This window comes from Pipistrellus kuhlii, unplaced genomic scaffold (assembly GCF_014108245.1).
Source record: "Pipistrellus kuhlii isolate mPipKuh1 unplaced genomic scaffold, mPipKuh1.p scaffold_m20_p_6, whole genome shotgun sequence".
NCBI classification, from domain to species: domain Eukaryota; kingdom Metazoa; phylum Chordata; class Mammalia; order Chiroptera; family Vespertilionidae; genus Pipistrellus; species Pipistrellus kuhlii.
This window is the reverse complement of record NW_023425562.1, coordinates 19050219-19056442: the sequence shown is the minus strand read 5'-3', so window position 1 is coordinate 19056442 and position 6224 is coordinate 19050219.

Sequence of the window (6224 nt, the reverse complement as noted above, 5' to 3'; positions counted from 1 at the left end):
GTACTTGATTCATTGTTAAGTTAGCTAGACTATTACCAAAAAAAGCGAGGCACTCTCACCAGGGGGTCCCTTTATGGAAAGGGTCCCTTTAGGCCTCAGAACAGTGTCTGCTGTCACAGTTTCATAAAGGCAGAAGTAGTCATAAGTGAAATTATCCAACGATTTGTTAATTATTAGTGGGAAACCAATGTCCCAGTATGACCTCCCATGAAAAGCTAAAAATACCCCCCAAAGGAAAACTGGACATGGGAAGTGTTGTTGCCTGCTTACACAGAAGGTTGTAAAACGCCACTGTGCCTGTTAAACAGCTGTCAGAGGCTTGAAGCCAGGAAACTCCATTGTATTCCACAGCAGGACCAGAGGGAGCCAGGTTTTGACACCTAGACGGGCACCTCCCACTCCCGGGGAGAAGCGGGGAGGGGGGTCAGTGATGCGGATGCAAACACCAGTGCATGTTCACGCTCATGCATGATGAATTTGAATGTTCATTTTGGTGGTTTGTTTGCTGTCACAGAACCTGAAATGGAAGATGGGGCGTGGCTATTTGACACACCGCCTGCAGCACTGGGATGGCACGTTTTCACACGGAAATCTGATCGCGTGGAGAGCCTGGCTCATAGAAAAACACTGGAAGTGGAAAAGCTCCAATTTTCAGAGGAGAAAACTGAGACCCAGGTAAGAGCAGCCAGTGTACTGAAGAGTCTGATTTTAGGAAGGGACCAGGGACACGACGGTTTTATTTCTCTCTGATCACTGCCTTGCCTGTAACCATGCTCCGCCCAAGTTCCCTTTTCCAGTTCTCTGTGACATCGCGTGTGGATCCCAGAGCTCCCAGCCCTTTCAGGGATGAGCAATCCCAGTCCAGCACAGGCCAATGGAGAACAATCACTATGGCTCAATTGTCCATCTTCTCTCCTCCTCACGTGGGCCAGGTTGGCTCTCCAGGACTTGCAGAGGGGAGAGAGGGCCAGCTGTGAGACACGCTCCTCTTCCTCTCACTGCTGCGCCCTGCTCCCTCAGGGGCTGGGAATAGCAGGAGGAAGTAGATTTTGAAAAAGCTTAACTGGGCAGGGCTCTGCAGTCTGTGCAGGTGTTGATGCTCAATAATCTCTCTGTGGCAGATGCCCAAAAGCTGGCTCTCGTGGGGGCAAACGTGTGAGTTTCTTGGAGAATTTAGCCAGGTTGTGTTGACACATTGGCTGTGGCTAATCCTTTGTTATGCTGATGGTTTACTCCATAGACTCCTCCTGTGGGGTCTGATGACCTGTGCCGTTGGGTGGAGTATGGAGAGGTTTGCTCAAGCCCATTACCATCTGGGGGGTCCACTTTGCCCACGGGACACTCACCACCCGTGCCCCGCCACACCTTGGGAGTGCTGGCTACTTTGTAGCTGACTTGTCTCTCTCCTGCCACTGAAATGCAGGGCATCTCATCCAGTCTTCTCTAAGCAAATGTCCAACTGGGGAGCCAAGGCCAGTTTTTTTTAAAAAATTGATTTTAGAGAGGGAAGAAGAGAGAACAAGTGAGTGACAGAGAGAGAAACACCTATGTGAGAGAGATACATCGATTGGATGCCTCCCCCCACACATGGCCCTACCAGGGAGGGAACCCAAAACTTAGGTATGTGCTCTGACTGGGAACTGAATCTATTGCAGGGGCTGTTTCTCTGTTTTCCGTGTCCATCTCCATCACGGAAAAGGAAACAGTCAGGTTCCTGAGTGGAGGAGCTGGGGATTAAGAAATGAAAGAAAAAGACCAAGAGGCAGAAATAGATTCATCAAGTTGGGCGCTAGGTGGGCGCCATGCTCTCTGATAGAGAGACAGCAAGCACCCAGACCATGCAGCAGGTTTATTTTATAGGATCAAAGGAGCTTATTGCATTCTTAACTAGGCCCTAGCATTACTTGATTTCCATATCTGACCGCCTCTGCTGACACCTGGATAAAGGTAAGTCAGAAACTGAATAACATCCCTCCCCTCTTGGGAGTGGGGGTGGGGGGTGTAACCGGGACACGAACTCTACCAGTGCCTCGGGCTCAGCTGACAATTTAAAGGATGTCCATGTGCCTTTTCAGGCGGCCCTCTACAATCTAGGAGCTCCCTGTGCACAGGACTACGCTCCAACGGGCCGAGCCACACAGGCCAGGGCCAGAGCCCCTTTCTTGGGAGTCCTCTAGCTCTTCGCTTGGCTCTGACACTTGTCACCAAGCCAGTGGTTCACGACTGAGGAGGTTAGGTAAACGGCAGGAGCGCAGCACACACTTAAGTGACACAGTCCGAGTCAGGAGCCTGGAGAACAGAAGGGTGGAAAGGAAATCGAAGGGCACCTTAGCCAGTGAGTTACGTTTGCTTAGCTGCGTGGGGCTTGATCGAAGCCGGAGCTGAATCCTGCCACTGCTGCTTCCAGAGGCCAGCTTTCCCGGCACCGCTCGGTGATTTATTGCTGTTGGTAATCAATGCACTGCCGTAATGAACAAAATGTAATGGGCTGTGTTGGCAAAAGGCACGCGGTGACTGTCCCACTTAAGGTTTTCTCAAGTCAATGCAGCGGTGTTCTGACCAGCTGAGAAGCTTTAGTCTTGCTTAGAAAGCTAAATTGTAATATTTCCTTGACTTTGTAGTCAAACCACAGCACATAGCCATTTTCTCAGCCACGTTTTAATCACCTGCCAAGCATACAAAACTCAAAGTGGTCCTTAGTCTGTCCTCCCCACCCCCTGCATGGATGAGGTAGGTGTACCATCTTTTTCACAAATCCTCATGAAGAGTTTTACAAATGAGATGACATATTTCTATCCAACATGAATGCTCAGTGGCTGGCTCTATTGGTTAATGAATAGTGATGGACCATTCTTTTTTTTTTTTTTTTTTTTTTTTTAAAAACGTAGAGCTTATGATTAGAATTTATACAAAATTTCACCATTTCTAAAACTCACCAATAAGAACAATAATAGCAGAAAGGGATACTCTAGCTGAGATGCTAGTCCAGTGAATTACACAGATGTATTTTAAAAATGGGCATATTTTATTCCTCAGTATATGCTGTGATGCGAAATTTACGGAAATGTGATCTATAGTCACAGGGGCACAAGAAAGAGGCCAGATTCTAAAAGGTGGATCCAAGACATATTTAAGTCAGTTGTGCCTGTGACCAGGGTGTTAACATCTCTGTTTACACAGCGCCTTCCCGGGCAGTGATTTGTGGTGCTGCTCGGGGCATAAAGACGTATGGTTGGGTAAGGCTATAAAATGTTTTTGAGGAAAGTCACTACATTGCATGTCGTAATAAACCTATATTTTGGCAAGCAGAACGAGCCGATTTGTCTACATGATTAGGACAAAACTCCAGCAAATCATCAAGATACACAGGAGTTGGCAACATGGGCATTTTTGGTTGCTTTATTTTTGAAACACATTTATTTTTCCTCAAAGGGAGAGAAAAAGCTAAATGATTGAATTGCCCAAAAATAAAAAGTAAAGAGAGAGAAAGGTTAGGTGGCTTTGCTGCCTCCAGTAAAAATGACTTCATCTGTATGCAGCATGTTTCATGTTCTGCTGCAAAATCCAACTGTTAATTAGGGGGAAATGTGTGAATGAAAAATTTCTTCCGAATTATGATTCACGGTTGGGAAGGATAAGCATTTAAATGTTAATGACAAAATATTCTTACTGTTCTACCTGAAAATAAATCCACATATAAAGAAATCGTTATATGATTAAAAAAATTAAATTTGCAGAAGGATCCTACTTAAAACTCACACCTATGAAATGTCAAGGTCATGCACCCACCCTATTCTGTCACTTAAAGTGGCTTTCCACACAGTCTGATGAAGAATAAGACCATCTAGATGGGAGTGAGCTAAAGGTTGACATTTCTATTCCTATCAATTTTGTGGGCTGTTTCAATTTTTTTTTTAAAAATTTAAACTTTTAGAAAGTTTGTTAAGAACTTTGGTATGCCCCTCACTAAGATTCTCAATTATTGCTATTTTTACTACTTTGGCTTTATCCTTCTGGCTCTCTTTTTATAGATACATGGACATATTACTACCCTTCTTTTTTCCTTGAACTGTTTGAGGGTGTACTGCTTGTCACCTCTAAATATTTTAGGGTGTATTTCCTACCAACAAAGACTGTCCCCTATAATGCAGTACAGCCATCGAAATCAGACATGACACAACTGATACGTTGCTATTATTTAATCCACCAAACCCATCCAAAATTTTGTAACTGTCCCAATGGTCTCAAGATTCAATCTAGGCTTACATGTTGCATTTAATTATACTGTCTTTAACCTGTTCTTCCATTTGGAACAGCTCCTCAGTCTTTTATCTATTATGGTTTTGACTTTTTTGAAAAGTACAGGTCAATTGCATTGGAGGATGTTCTTCATTTGGGTTTATTTGCTATATCCTCATGAGGGAGATTACACATTTTTGTCAGGAAAACTTTAGATATGATGTTGTATTTTGCCCCACAATCTCACATTTCAGGCGACATTAACTTTTATCACTTGGTGAGGATGGTGTCTTCTGGGTTTCTTCAATGCAAAGTTCACTAATAAGTATTTTGTACTTGTTAATTAAAAATTAAGTGATAATAGTTTTGGTTCTACTATGAGGTAGAGCTATATTATGGATTCCTATTTTATTCAATGGGTTAAAATCAATTACTATAATCATTTATCTATTTTTTCATTTATTTTTAAAAAATATATTTTTATTGATTTCAGAGACAAAGGGAGAGGGAAATAGAAACATCAATGATGCCGGGACCGGTTTGGCTCAGTGGATAGAGCGTCGGCCTGCGGACTGAAGGGTCCCGGGTTTGATTCCGGGCAAGGGCATGTGCCTTGGTTGCGGGCACATCCCTAGTGGGGGGTGTGCAGGAGGCAGCTGATCAATGATTCTCTCTCATCGATGTTTCTGACTCTCTATCCCTCTCTCTTCTTCTCTGTGAAAAATCAATAAAATATATTAAAAAAAGAGAAACATCAAAGATGAGACAGAATCATTGATCAGCTGCCTCCTGCATGCCCCACCCTGGGTATTGAACCTGCAACCCAGGCGTGTGCCTGACTGGGAATTGAACTGTGACCTCACGATTGACGCTCAACCACTGAGCCACACCAGCTGGTCTATTATTTTTTAAAAATTTCTTTATTAATTAAGGTATTATATGTGTCCTTCTTCCTCCATTACCCCCCAACTCCTACCCCATTCATTCCCTCACTCCTCTGTTGTCTGTGTCCATTGGTTAGGCTTATATGCATTTTTGCAAGTCCTTTGGTTGATCTCTTCCCCTTCCTCCCACCCTCCCCTACCTTCCCTGAGGTTTGACATTTTGGTTGATGTTTCTCTGTCTCTGGATCTGTTTTTGTTCATCAGTTTATATTGTTCATTATTTTCCATAAATGAGTGAGATCATGTGATAATTATCTTTTTCTGCCTGGCTTATTTCACTTAGTATAATGCTCTCCAGCTCCATCCATGTTGTTGCAAATGCTAAGAACTCCTTCTTTTTTACTGTAGCATAGTATTCCATTGTGTAGATGTTCCACAGTTTTTTAATCCATTCATCTGCTGATGGGCACTTGGGCTGTTTCCAAATCTTAGCAATGATGAATTGTGCTTCTATGAACATAGGGGTGCATATATTCTTTCTGGTTGGTGTTCCTGTTTTACTGGGATATATTCCTAGAAATAGGATCACTGGGTCAAATGGGAGTTCCATTTTTAGTTTTTTAAGGAAACTCCATACTGTTCTCCACAGTGGCTGTACTAGTCTGCATTCCCACCAGCAGTGCATGAGGGTTCCTTTTTCTCCTCATCCTCACCAGCACTTGTCATTTGTTGATTTGTTGATGATAACCATTCTGAGATGGTACCTCATTGTTTTGATTTGCATCTCTCGGATGATTAGTGACATTGAGCATGTTTTCATATGTCTCTTGGCATTCCTTCTGTCTTCTTTAAAAAAGTATTTAGGTCAATTGCCCATTTTTTGATTGGGTTGTTTATCTTCCTTTTGTTAAGTTGTATGAATTCTCTGTAAATGTTGGAGATTAAACCCTTATCAGTGATATCATTGGCAAATATGTTCTCCCATGCAGTGAGCTTTTTTGTTTTGTTGATGGTTTCCTTTGCTGTGCAAAAGCTTTTTATTTTGGTGTAGTCCCATTTGTTTATTTTCTTTGGTCTATCATTTTTTATTTTGATGCTTAA